Source organism: Acomys minous (genome assembly GCF_964271855.1).
Source record: "Acomys minous genome assembly, chromosome: 4".
Lineage (NCBI taxonomy): Eukaryota > Metazoa > Chordata > Mammalia > Rodentia > Muridae > Acomys > Acomys minous.
In genome coordinates, this window is record NC_140486.1 from 23,426,803 (window position 1) to 23,441,438 (window position 14,636).

The following is a 14,636-nucleotide window of genomic DNA, read 5'->3' on the forward strand; positions in this document are numbered from 1 at the left end:
CTCTGAAGTAGGGAGCTGGAGCGCCCCGGGAACCAAGTACGGTCGAAACGACAGGGTCGCAGAAAAGACAAAGATCGGTCACGGTCAGTGTAGCCACCTGCCCTTGGGGCCCTAGGTCGCAGCCCGAGAGCCGGGCTACCTAAGCCAGCCCCAGGCCTGGTGGCCCAGCCCCTTTCCGTCTGGGGGAGGGATCGAAGGAGGGCCCGCCTTGGCCCTAGCTTCAGCCTAGTCCCCAGCCGCGCGCGGCCACGGCCGCTGCCAGGGGGAGGCAAGAGGCTCCTCCCTGGAGCAGAGAAACCAGTTTGTCCGGTCGGGCAGAGCGGAGGGAAAAGGGCTGCCACCGAGGAAGGGCGCACCGACGCGGGGCGGGGGAAGGCGGGGAGCCTCTGGCGAGCCACGAGAGCCGGAGGAGAGGCGGCCAACTGGACAGGCTTCCCGGGGCCCCCGGCCAAACCCTGTATGCCATGCAGCGCTAACGCAGCCGCAGTGCTGGGGCCGGGCGGGAGGCGTCCAGGTGCGCACAAGCCTCGGAGCGGCGCGCACCCCGCGGATGCCCCAGTCGGGGCCCAGTGAGCACTAGGTAAGAGGGGCGAGGCACTGGTGTTCCCAGACCTCCGGGATCCAACCAGATAAACAGGGTCCCGGGACCCAACCAGACAAGCAGGGTCTCCTGGCTCCTTTGGTGGTCCACGGGCTAGTGGGTTCCAAGCATCTGCGAAGCGATGGCAGCAGCTGTCCGCGCCCTCAGCTTCCCGAACCTGGACAAGTGGTATTTGGGGGGCGAGGGCGGTGGTGATGGAACCCTCTGTCCCCCGCCAAAATCCACGGCTGGCGAAGGGCAAGCTGAGCGATTCCCAGTTCTTTAGGGTTTTCACCTGTTCAGGGGGAGGGATCTCCCGCGGGGGAGCTGTTTGATTATTTTTCCTTGGTTTGCGACACACATGTCCGGAGTTAAGATTTCAGAGTTAAGCTAAGAACGGGGTGGGGATCTTTGGATTGTGTTGCTGGCTGTGAGGGACCACCGCCCCTCTGGGAATCTTCCACTGACAGGTTTGGGGAGAAGGCGACCCAGCGGACGGGAAAATGACCATAGGGAGGAGCGTTTCTGGTCACGGCGCACCTACCGGGGAGGATGGGGGTGAGACCCGTTGCCTAAGCTCCTTCGGTGCATATCAGTGAGGAAGTGGGAAAACAGTGTCCGGGTGACTGTGGGGTCCTGCTCACTAGCTTGGATGTACCGCCGCCGCTGGCTGTCCTTAATCCCTAGCTTGATTCCAGGAGCTGTCACTTGTTGAAGGAAAACGCGCTGCTGGCGGCGGGAGATGTGGCATGGAACAGGGCCGGTGCTTTAACTCCTCTTTTGGCTAACTCTTTCAGCCCAAAGTGAAAGAAATGTCTGGCAAGCTATTGGGGAGGGATTTGTGAGCGTGAGCCTGTAAGTCTTTGCCCCTGGAGGCTCAGAATACAGATCTCTAGACTGCTGTGGGAGAGCATCAGTGTGCCAAGAGGATGAAGCACCAGCGGTGAGGAACTGGCCTGGGAAAGTGAAAGGCTCCATTTGAGCCGTCGCCGCCCCCTCCCCGCAACCTCATTTGGTCTGCCTTGGGTGTTCTTCTAGTCCTCCTCTGGTGGCTAGTTCTGTGGAGTCTCCCATCCTCCCCAAACTGCCCGCCCTGTTGGAGCGAAGAAAAGAATCATTCCCCTTTTTCTCCGTCTATTGCTTTCTGAATTCTCCCCACCCCACCCCTAGAAAATCAAACCAGATAACACTAATGAAGTGCTTGAGCCGGGCAGTGGTGGCGCATGCCTTTAATCCCAGCACTTGGGAGGCAGAGGCAGGTGGATCGAGGCCAGCCTGGTCTACAAAGGGAGTCCAGGACAGCCAAGGCTACAACCCTGTCTCGAAAAACCAAAAACCAAACCAAACCAAACAAACAAAAAACCCGAAGTGCTTGAAGACACTAGGCACTCCTTGGCCATGGAGGAAGGTTAACTTCCTTGAGGAAGAAAAGCTACAAAGGATGTGTGTGTGTGTGTGTGTGTGTGTGTGTGTGCGCCAAGGTCTTCATGGATAGTAAATGCAGGCCCATGTCAAAAGAGAACCATACAAGATAAGAGGTCAAAGCTCTGGTTTTTGTCTTTTAAGCAGTACTTTGGTGTTAGGCCTAAAGTGCCATCCGGTACTCCATCTTTTGTTAAGACCTTATTAAACCCTATTATAAATGCATATACTGTGCAAAGGATGATGGGTGGTTATTAGCTGATTAATTTCTGGGGAGCAGTCACACCTGCCTACAATTACTCCTCCGAAACTGCTAATGGTTTTCTTTATGTAGAGACTTCCTTGTCATAACCGCTGTGTTTGTGTATAATCTTCTAATGGTTTTACTTTGACAATTTCCAAAGGCTCTTTGTGTCAGGGCCCAAGGAGGGGGTGCAAAGGACTCACATAGCTTCCTTAATACCAATACATCCAACGCCGGAGTCGGATCCTTGTCTGCCACCTTCGAACTCTAACAATTTTTTTTTGAAGGGCAATGCACACCCAAGTTTTCTTGTTATCACCTCCTAGTAATGGGACTGGGAGGATTTTCTTTTTCTGTTTAAGATGGTGATTTAAAATGATTTCTAGGGGCAAATGGTTTAGTACAAAACTTTTTTTTTTTTTTTAATGTAAGCCAAGTTCAGGTCCAGCGCCATGTTCAGCCTCACTTTGTGTGTTGGGGTCTTGGTAATGAGGGAGTGCCACACCGGGCAGCTGCGGACTGCGGGGTGCTTCCCTCTTTCCCACCTGCTTTCCTTTCTTCTCCTCCCTTCTGCTTTAAAGAAGTAGAAAATACATGGCTTAGTGGGTGGTGGTGGTGCACACTTTTAATCCCAGCACTTGAGAGGCAGAGGCAAGTAAATCCCTGTGAGTTGGAGGCCAGCTTGGTCTACAGTGCGAGTCCAGGAGAGCCAAGGCTACACAGAGAAACCCTGTCTCAAAAAACAAACAAACAAACAAAAAAGAAAGAAAAGAAAAGAAAAAAAGAAAGAAAAAATTTATGGCTTTAGAGTTCCAACTGATTTTGGGTATCTTGCTAATTACATCAGCAGTTTGCTCATCTGTTAAGGTGGAAAGATACTACTCTTTTTTTTTCCCCCTGTTGGGGAGGGTTGGAGAAGAGAGAGAAGCCATGTGTGTCCTTTACAAATAGTAGAAGTTTGAGTGTTGCTTTATTTTCTTTATTAGAAGGATGTTTTTATTTTGAGTGTGATATTTCCAGACAGGATCTCCTTTGTCTATGTTAGCCTCAAGCTTGCCACATAACTGACAGCGATCCTCCGCCTCTGCTTCCCAAGAGCTGAGATTACAGGTGTGCACCACTACACCTGGCATAGTTTATTATATATATATATATATTTTTTTTTTCAGAGTTGGGGATAAGCTATCCAAGTACCTGCCACTGAGCTTTTCTCTCAGCCTGTTGACATGGCTTTAGGAAGCCAACACCAGGGACAAGTATTTACTGTTTATATATTATTATCACTTGATACTGGGAGTCTGAACACGTAGAAAGGCCCATTGGTATATTAATACTTTATTGTCCTACTAGCTTAAATTCTGTGTTTGTTAGTTTTTCAGATGCAATGTTCATGGACCGCAGGTGATTTCTATAACTCTAGAAAGCTTCCTCTCCCCTTCTCCCCTCCCCCACCCCCCATGACAGGGTTTCTCTGTGTAGCCTGGACTCAATCTGTAGACCAGGCTGGCCTCGAACTCAGAGATCCACTTCTGCCTCCTGAGTGCTGGGATTAAAGGCATACGTCACTATTGCTTAGAAGTTCCGCCTCCATATCTGCATCTAGATTTATCTGCTGGGAACCTTTTCTTTTGTGGGCATCTTCGGGTACCTTGTCAGTTGGCATTTTTATGGTATTCTCTTGGATCCACCGTTCGTTGATAGTTTTTTTTTTTTAATGTAACAATTAACTTGCTTCAAAAGGCATTGAACACACACACACACACACACACACACACACACACACACACACACACACGGCTTATCTTTTTCACCCAACTGAACAGAGTCCAGAACAGTGGTAAAGCAGAAATGCTGGCCGCTGCCTCCTCTGACCCGGGTTGGCATCTAGGCTTTATTGCCCCCCCCCCCACACACACACACTGTATAACCTTGGGAGCTTTTCTGTAGCCTGATTTCTTCACCTGTAAATGCTGGGAGGTAATGGGTTTCAAAGCAAGCACTTGGGAGAAAAGGAAGGGTGCCTAGCACTTAGCTTAATACAACGTGTCGACGTAGCTTTGACTTAGCTGTGTTAGTGGTGGTGCTCTCTGTGGGAACCCGTTGCCTTTCTCCCGGTCCTTGGAGGACACAGGATTCATTTCACGTGTTAGCATTGGTTTAGCAAACACAGGTGCACATTTGCACCTGGGAATGGAAAGAGAGTTCCTCAGAGTATGAGCAGGTTTATAAGGCTCGCAATCCTTGTCATTGTTCTGCAGTGCTCCGATGACTAGGGGGCTAACTGACCTCTAACCCTGCAGGAGGATGAGTTCAGTCAGTCGCAGCCACAAGGGACTCTGGATGCTTTCAACTGGGTGCAACCTCCTCCTGCCCAACAGAGGTTCTTGGGGCACTCAGAACACTCCAGTGCCTTCTGTACCCCCGTGTTTGTGTTATTCACTCCTCTACTGCTTCTTTACTCCCAATTTAATACTCAGTAGTGTTTGAACTTCATGGTTTGTGGAGCCTGGGTAACTGTTGCTAGTGAAACTTGGTGCAACATTCGTTCACTCACTCACTCACTCACTCTCAGTTGTGCCAATGGATTCCCTCCTTATCTTAGGGAGGATTGTCAGCAGGTTTCTTAAGGGCCTGAGTTGGTCTTCTTCTCTGATAAGAAATCTGGTCAGGGGGCTGGAAAGATGGATTGGCAGTTAAGCGCACTTGCTGCACTTGCAGAGGACCCAAGTTTGGATCACAGCAACGGCATGGCGGTTCACAACCTTCTGTGACTTCACTCAGGTAATCTGATGCCCTCTTTTGGCCTCCAAGAACACTGCATGCATGTTGTGCACAAACATGACACACACACACACACACACACACACACACACACACACACACACACACACACGAGATCAGGTTCTCCTACTCTGGATGCTGTCTTGACATGGGAAGAGGGTGGTCTTAGGTTTTAGGTATGGAGGGCTTTGTGGGGGGACTCTCCCAGATTTGTGGGTCTGGTTCAGCATCAGTCTCCAAGTGTGGTCTTTAAGGTGTGAGAGATGAGCCTGGACATGGTCGTAGAGGTGTCATTCTGGACAAAGGACTGGACTCTTGGGCATAGCTTGCCCTAAACACCTTTTGATGGTGAAGGCTATTTGCTTCCTACTAGCATGGTTGAGAAGCTAGCTTCTGCACTATGCGTGTGAGGAGTCTGACCTTTGCCTGGTATCCTGGGTCTCTATTTACAGGACTGTCATTTTATGGCTTCATTTCTTTGCCGAGTGGCTTTTGTTCCACCAGAGTTGAGGTTTGTTTGATTTAGGGTAAGCTGTGTTTGAAATCAGTTTTCTAATCTTCACCCAAGCCGAGTTGAGCTACAAAATCGGACGCAGAGTTTTGCAGACACCAAATCTTGCCCTCACACGCTGCCTGGCAATGTATCTTGCTCATAGGAGCTGTGCACATGTGTTGGATACATGACTTATTTTATAAAATATGGTGTGATATGTACATGTTCTTTCTTTGTCTTCTCGGGACCTGGTGAACTGAGATCCCTATGCTTTGTTTACATTCTCCACGAGAAAACAGATATTAAGACTGCTTTAAATGGTCATTCCCCGTCAAGATGGCACCAGTGCTGCTCACTGCCCACTTCCCAGGAAGTGCTCACCTTGGCTTTGCTTTGGAGAATGAGTGTATGTGGGTCTTCTGAGCATTGAACTGGCAGCTGACCATAAACTTGTAGAACATCCGACTCTCCACAGGAATCACGTGTGGTGGGCCACAGGGCTTGTCAGCAAGATCCTTGGTCTGCTTCAGGAAGCAGAACGACTTTGGGATGGGAGGGCGGACCTTTGTGATCACCTTCATGATGCAAAAATTGATTTCTCGGGCATTTAGGCAAATGGTTAAATGGGGCTGGAGAGATGGCTCAGTGGTTAAGAGCACTGTCTGCTCTTCCGAAGGACCCGGGTTCAATTCCCAGCACCCCCATGGCAGCTCACAATTGCCTGTAACTCCAGTTCCAAGGGATCTGACACCTTCACACTAATGCACATTAAATAAATTATATATTAAAAAAAAAAAAGAAGAAAAGGGTTAAATGTCCAAAACACCAAATCCTGCAATGTTAGCCATGTTCAGTGCATGGGTTCAGTGGCATTAAATGCATTCTTATTGTGTGGTCCATAAAGTCATTCAGTGTCTCGCTCAGAGGCTCTGTCCATGTCTCCTTATCCCTGAGTCCTCTCTCTGTTCCACTACTGCCGCCATGAGCCTGAGTACCTGCTGTTTAGTGCGATCCTACTTACCCTTTTGTCACAGGCTTCTTTCTCTCAGCATAGTGACTTCAGGGTTCACCCACAGTGTGGCATGTGTCTGGTCTTTCTTCTGCTCTAAGGGAGGGTAATATCCCATTATCAGTCTCCACAGTTTTTGTTTACCCACCTAGCCTCTCGGGCAAATCCATTGTATTTGGATCATGGCCACCTCGCCCTTGTGCAGCTGTGGACTTGTTCCTTTATGTTCTTGTTTTGAGTGCTTGCTTGGTAAAAATTTCTCTTCCTCAGTGTGGCCGGGGACATATAGTATTTAGTGCCATGCTTTCCTCCAGACCCGCTATTGGGAAAACCCTGGGTTCAGGAGGTGGTATCAAAGATGTAAGATAGCAGCCACTTTCTTCTTGAAACCTGTAGCTTCTGTATCTAAGCTAAAGTCGCTTGCTATTGTCACCCAGCTGGCCTGCTGTGGAGCTGTGGTTGACTGTGCTCTGTGCCATCCTGGGTGTCTTAAGCTCTGTGACCCCATGACAAGGTAGTCTCTACAGAGCCCAGGTGCCTGCTGGAGATGATGTTCTGGATGTAGAAATGAACCCTAGCTTCCTTCACCAATGATTCAATTTTAAAAATCTTTTAATTGAATATTTAACTATCAGATTACTGTTTTCTACTTTTGGGTAGAATGGACAGCCTTTAAAAAAAAAAGTTCAAAAGGGTCATCTGTATACTAAAGCATGGCAGGATCAGCCACTGCCATGTGTCTCCCTAGGGAGCTGTTCAGATAGGTCAGGCATGGTCCAGAGTACCTATAATCCCAGCATTTTGAGAGGCTGAGGGAGAAAGAGAAGTACAAGTTTGAGACCCTATCTAAAGACCAAACCAAACAAACAAAATGGGGGGGGGGCAGAGTAGCTCAGTGGAAGAGCATTTGCCTAGCACACACAGTGCCCTGGATTCAATCGTTGGCATAAGGTGGGAGTTGGGGGTGGAAAGTGTATTTATTGGTGTGTGGTGGTGCATGCCTATAACCCTAGTACTTGGGAGGTAGAGGCAGGAAGATCACATTCAAGGCCAGCTTCAGCTAATATCCCAGGCTACACGTAAGCCTATCTCAAGAAAACCGAGCCAGACAAATAAGCACACAAGAAGGACACGTTTACATACATGTGCTGCAACATAAAAGCCAAGGTCATACCTTAGGGAATGCCGGGCTTACTGGAAAGACTTACTGGATGTCAGTCTGTCTGTCCTGCTGAATGTCAGTCTGTCTGTCCTGCTGAAACATCTGTGTTCTCTAGACAATGGTAATGTCTCATAACGGGGTTATACTCATACGATGCCCTGAAAATCATCGAAATAGGAATTTTAGTGTTTTCAAAAGTAGGATTTTCTTTTAAAGTAAAGGAAGCACAGCAACAACAACAGAACTTCACCCCTAAGTACCCCCAGAGATCCTTCTTTCCTACCTCATGCTAAGCATGGCCACAGAAAGAGTAAAGACACCTGTGGCTGATCTCTAAGAGTTATTTGGCTCAACTTGGTTACAAGCGTTGATACACCTATCAGTCTTATTCTCCCTACACTACAGAGGGAAATGTGAACATTTTAGGAGGCAGCGTGGAACTCTCAGACCACTTTACAGTGAGCGCTGTAGCATGTCTTAGGTCTTTAAGATGATGGAAGACTCAGTCCCATTTACTAGAGCTTTGGCTTTAAATGGCTGAAGTTCAAGGACTGGGGCTTCCCATCTCCTATGCCATCCTCTAGAGAGGCCTCTCCTGATATATACAAAGCTCCAAGTATGTACTGAGGCCTCACTGAATCAGTGGGCAAGTCCAACGCTCTGCAGGTCTGTATACCAATCCGTGGCCTGTGTCGGTGAGCTAGCAAAGAAACGTGTCCTTTAGGAGCTTGAATTCAAGAGGCGACAGATAGTAGTAGCTACGCATATAGAAACACATATGTAATGTCTCATTACATGGTATGCAGTCGGATACTGCACACCAGAGTATGTGCTCTGCAATAACAGGAGAATGGGCTAGCAAGGACATGACTTAGCATTGGAGGTGGGGTGACTAAGAACATTATTGAGAAGGTGACCCATGAGCAAAGACTTGAGTGGAGAGCAGAGGGGAGGACCTATAGGGTATCTGAGGCAGGGGGATATGACTCCGAAGCTAGTCTGTGCTTTATAGCAGGAGCCTGTCTCATTACCACAAGTGAGAAAACAAACCAGAAATGTGAAGGTGAGAGGCGAGGGCCAGAGGAAGACCTGCCAGGTGCTGGAAGGACTTTGCGGTTGGCCTTGTGTGAGATAGAGAACCACTGCAGGATGTTACTCACTAAAGCTGGGCTCTCCATCCTTCAAACCCACTTCTCTGCCTAAGTAACATTTGAGTCAGAAGTCGGTGTCATCAGAGCCATCTTACGTCCTCAAGTCCAACCTGCCATCAAGACCAAAGTCTAATTAGAATGGGCAGTTCTTACCCTCTGCTTTCTAACACACCCTGTGGCCCTGGTCCAAGCCTTCAACTCTGCCACTGGCCCTGCAGGAGCATCCTAACTGGCTTCCTGTTTGCATCCATGTAGCTTATCGACCTAAGACAGAAATCAAGTCATGCACCTCTACTTAAACATCTGTTCACGGCTCCTATGAGGTCCGTTACGCCATGGCTTGGTCTGCTCGATCCATGTTCCCCAGACCTATGTCCCTCTACCCCAACTCTCGCTTTTCACACACCCCAGAACAGAGCCCTAAGTTCCTACCCAGCCCAAGGGTCTTGGCACGTCCTGTTCTCGCTCACTGGAACATTCTTTCCCCTGACTGTTGCCTTCTCCTCCTTTGAGGATAGCCTCCCCCCCCCCCCAAAGACCCCCTTGAGCCTGCTCATTGTCTCCTCTTTATATTGTGGTGAGATACAGAACACAAAACTGGTTGTGGTGTGTGCTTATAGTCCCACCACTCTGGAGGCTGAGACAGGAGGATTACAATGAGTTTGAGGCTGTGCAGGCTGTACTTAATAAGTACCAGATTAGCTGGGGCTACATAGTGAAACCAAAACAAATAAACAAACCAAAAACCCAACCAAACAGCACTGACAAAACCTCATAAAATTTATCATAGTTAAGACATCAGATGAATAGTTCAATGGTATTAGGTTGGCTCATATTGACACACATTATAGCCACGTCTTTCCTGCTCCAGGTGACAGAAGGAAGGAATTTTAACAAATGTGTTCTTGCTGTGTCTGCATGCAATCTCAGAGTCTTCCTCACCTGAAACTTTCAGGCCAGTGGTTGTAGCATAGCCTGACATGAAGCAGCAAAGTATTTGCTTATTAAGATTTTTTTTAGTAAGGGATGGAAGCATAGCTCAGTGGTTAGTGCACTGCTCTTCCAGAGGGCCCGAGGTCAGTTTCCAGCACCTACATTGCTCGTCCCAGGACAGCCTGAAACTCCAATTGTCGTGCCTTGCAAATGTCACGGCGTGGCAACTGCTTCCTTCCTTTCTCTCTTTTCAGAGTTAGTACCTGTTCTGTAATATTGTAGTCTCTTGACATTTTGGTCTAAGTTATGGATCTCTTTAGAAACAGTCGTTGGAAATCCTTAGATCGTTCTGTAGTTCTGAACTATGAGACATTTGCAAGCAGGGGTAAACCCAGCTACATTCCCTCAGTTGTGAGTGTGTTGTTGTCAGAAAACAAGGGACAGACTTACGATCATGCAGTTGTCTTAGGGGCTAGTGTAATGGAATATGGCAAAGTGAAGTTCAGTACTTTGTCTGATTGGAGTCCATCAATATTTTGTTTTGTTTTGTTTTGAGACAGGGTTTCTCTGGCTATCCTGGACTTGCTTTGTAGACCCAGCTGACCTCGAACTCACAGCAATCCACCTGCCTCCCGAGTGCTGGGATTATAGGCGTGCGCCACCTCACCTGGCTGGAGTCCATCAATTTTACGTGCTTCTCCAAAAAAAACAAAACATAAAAACATCAGAGTAATTTGTATTTTCATTATTTTGCTATAATTTTTTTTAATTGAGGACAAGTGCTTAGTCTATCAAGGATTTTTGGTATAATGTCCCCAACCTAACCTGGAGCCATCGCCCTCAAGGAATACTTCGGGATGTCACAACTCAGATGTGACTAGACTACTGGTAAGGACCAGAGACACAGGATAAACATTCTATAGCCTGTGGATTCCCAGTGTACCCCTCCCCCAACAGTGAGGCATCCTGTTCAAAAGGACAGTGTTGGTGGGTGGAGAAGCCTTATTCTGACCCACAGATAGGAATTCTCTTATAGTATTGGTTTTCCTAGGGTAGTTTCAGGCACATCACCTCTTGCTCTTCTTCCTGGTCCCTTTGGCCTGTCAAGAGGCAACTTATGGCAGAGGGAGGGTTCATTTTGCTCATAAGTTTTTCATCATGCAGAGGAAGGCATGATGCAGGATTGTGAGGTATTTCGTGATATTGTATCTACAGCCAGGAAGCAGAGAGGGCTAGAAAAATTCTGGTACTCTCTTGCTTTCGCACTTTAACCCTGGCCCATAAAATGGTGCATCTCATGTTCAGGGTGGAGCTTTCTTCTGGAAACACCATCGTGTTCATGCCCAGAGCTGTGTTTTCATGCTGTTTGTTTGTTTCTTTCTTTCTTTCTTTCTTTTTGATTTTCGAGACAGGGTTTCTCTGTGTAGTCTTGGATGTCCTAGACTCACTTTGTAGACTAGACTGGCCTTGAACTCACAGTGATCTGCCTGCCTCTGCATCTCAAGTGCTGGGATTCTCAGTGGGTGAAAGTGCTGCTGAAGACCAGGGTGCCCACAGGAGAAGGAGAGAACCAACTCTTTCAAGTGTTCTCATGTGTCCATGGCACAGGTACTCACATACACACGCACACACACACACACACACACACACACACACACAGAGAGAGAGAGAGAGAGAGAGAGAGAGAGAGAGAGAGAGAGAGAGAGAGAGAATAAATTAAAAAAAAATAAAATAAAATTGAGGTCACTGGGCCTGGTCATGTCTCATACCTATAACCTGAGTAATTGCAAGGTAGAAAGAGGCAGGAGGGTCAGGGATTCAAATTCAAGCTCAGCCATATAGTTTGAAGCCGGCTTGGGCTGCATGAAATTCAGTCTCACAAAGCCAAAACCAAACTGGCAGGGGAATGGCTGTGAGTTCGAGGCCAGACTGGTCTACAAAGTGAGTCTAGGACAGCCAAGACTACACAGAGAAACCCTGTCTCAAAAGCCTGTTTTCTTGGCCTGTAACCAGCTGACTGACCCCAGATCATCCTTTGGGGCAACCAGCATTGGCCAGACCACAGCCCTACCAGTCAGAAACGTTGCTGAGAGAAGGAAGTTGTCATTATATAAATCCTGTAAAGTCAGGGGTGTGGCTGTCGGGACTGGACTCTTGGCGACTCGGCAGTCATTTCCTAATCACTCAGGGTGCAAAGGAGCTTGGGCAGGCTGGGAAATGAAATACAGAAATAAACCTAGACCTACCCCTTCCCTCTGTGTGAATGGATCCATCCATAATAAGCAAAAATCCCCCAAATCGCGTACGATATTGTTTCTGCAAGATAATCCCTTCTAGCCAAAGCCAATGGAGAGATTCTGAGAACTGTGAACAGTAACGATCAAGCAAGCATATTAAATTCCTCTGGCCTTGAGTAGAACTGGCAAACCCCAGAATCCCCCTTTGCCAAGTCATTGTGACTTCCTCCCCCTACATCTTCCCAGAAGCTGAAGTTTTTCCTCTCCCACCGGCTCTGCAGCGGAAGCCAGCCCATCACAGCTTTAATTGTTAAATTCCCGAAGCATGAATATATGTAAACACACAACAGGATATTCTTCACAGCTGTGCAGAGGGACCTGGGAGCCAGCCCCACCGCCTCTGTGTCCAATGCAGCCAGCCCTACAAAACTATTGGCTCAGCTTGCAGTCACTATAAAGTTACGTATTTTCTAAGGACTTTTTAAAGAACTTTAACATGTTGAATGTGTTTTAACCTTTCCAAAGGCTTTAAAACATTTCTCTGTGCTTGTTGACATCTACCAAAACAAATTTACTTTTGCAGGTGAACTTGTGAACTTTTAAAATTGTATTTACCTATTTGGTGTGTGTGCATGGGGGATGGGGGGAGTACACGCACGTACACATGTGTGTGGAAGCCAGAGAATAATTTGTAGTGTAACGTTTTCTTCTTTCATATGGTTTTGTCAGGTTTGGTGGCAAGGACCCTAACCCATTAAGCCGTCTCTTCAGGCCCAAACTTTTGAGATTTAAGATTTAGAGTGATCACTGTTATGAGAACCATAAGTATGGGTTTTAGTCTCTTTATTTGGCTTCTGAAGTCAGCATTTATAATAAATTCAGCAGAGAAACAAAGCTTAACATTATACTCAAATATCTCCCCTTATGGTACAAAGTGAGGTTTATTACTAATTAACACAATACGAAATATTAACACCATGTCCAACATTGCTAAGCTTTAAAAAGTGAACACCAGGCGCTAGTTGCTGCTAACCCCAGATTTCACAATCAAGCCTAGATTCAACTTTGTCTCTCAGCAGCTTCCCGGTCCAGACTATGAGTCTGTGTGCCTCCGGAAACCAGTTTGGGTGAAGTGATTTCTCCGTGGTTTGCTTTTCTTTTTTTTTTTTTTCTGCTAGACTTCTTAGAATTGTTCCAGAAAAGCCTTCTCAGACTGCTTTTGACCATATTTGGGCCCCACTAAAGTATCTGAGGGCCCTTATGTAATTTCTCTGGGGTTTGTTTTACTACCAGATCTCTCAGGCTTGTTCCCTGAAAGCCTCCTTGACTAAATTTGGATTCTGATGCAGAGTCCGCTGGCTCATGCTTCTGCCATGGCTTCTTGTGTGGCTGGGTAATCTTGAAATGAGTGGAGGTTAGACCTAGCAAGCCATTCTCATGGAGAGACCGTGGCCAGAACGGAGGAGGTCACACTGTAACCAAATGCGGTCCACTTATAGCTGAGTGAATACAAAATCACCAGAAGTTAGTTATGACATCAAAAGCAGAGAACTATTATTGCCTGCAACAGGCAAGAGAGCACAGGTACATTTCAAAAACAATGCCCTCTCCCCCAATAAAGGAAGCAAGGAATTTTACTCAGGGAGCCTACACCTGTTTATATTGGGGTTGGCCCTTCCTCAAGATGCTCAGTTCAGGAATATGATACAGAGCACGCTCAGTTTAAGGTCATACTTAAGAAGGATAGTAGACACGTTTTGGGGCATGCTTAGCTCAAGGTCATTGGAGCACGTGTATAAAGGTATGTAGTATGCGCATGCTCAGCATGTGCAATAGCCTTCTGGCCAAAAATAAGGAAAAAGGCACTGATACAGGAGTTTGCCCCTGAAATGTGTTATGAGTTAGCAGTTCTTCTGAAGCCAGCTTATAGAAAGAAACCCATTCCTTTTTCTCTGAGAGAAGCCAGCTGCCATATTGCATCTGCCACATGGGAGAGATGACGTGGCAAAGACCTGCAGTCTATGAGGAACTGAATCCCAACAGCAGCCCAGGGATTAAACATGTGATTGGATCCTCCCTGACTGAAAGGGTACGTGACTGCAATCCAGCCAGCACCTTGACTGCAGCCTGGGCAATGCCCAGCTTCCGGCACCCCTGAAACTGCCAGATGGGGGTTCTCATTTAGGGGGACTTTGTTAAGTAACAGTTGACAATTAACATCAGGTCAAAGATTGACAGTAAAACTACGGAGTCCCCTTCCTACTGTTGGAGAGTCCGCTGTCTAGCTATAAGCTTTTCGGGTGTCAACTAGCACTCTCAGCTAAGATGTGAGAATGTGGCCTTTGTAATTTCCCGATGAAAGGTTCCAACAAAAACAGCTTCTGACTTCCAGTTTTCAGTCTCGTGGTATTTGCTTTTGTTTGCTTAAATTGTATTTACTAGCCGGGCGTGGTGGCACAGGCCTTTAATCCCAGCACTCAGGTAGGCAGAGGAAGGCAGAGAGCTGTGAGTTCGAGGCCAGCCTGGTCTACAAAGTGAGCCTAGGACAGCCAAGGCTACACAGAGAAACCCTATCTCGGAAAAAAAATTGTATTTACTATTTGTCTGTCGTCTCTCTTTATATC

The 14,636-nt window shown here is 47.3% G+C and overlaps 1 protein-coding gene across 2 annotated transcripts in view; it reads left to right on the forward strand.

Annotated features, from left to right (window-relative positions):
• The first annotated feature begins 228 nt into the window (after window positions 1-228).
• ATP8B1 (ATPase phospholipid transporting 8B1) overlaps window positions 229-14,636 on the forward strand; it is a 126,016-nt gene continuing 111,608 nt past the window's right edge. The window contains exon 1 of one of the 2 annotated variants that reach the window (XM_084778004.1): window positions 229-580. The gene's annotated coding sequence lies outside the window, so the exon portion shown is untranslated. Of the gene's footprint in view, window positions 581-972; window positions 1,139-14,636 lie in introns of those variants that run through there. The other variant, XM_084778005.1, reaches the window with a different exon arrangement.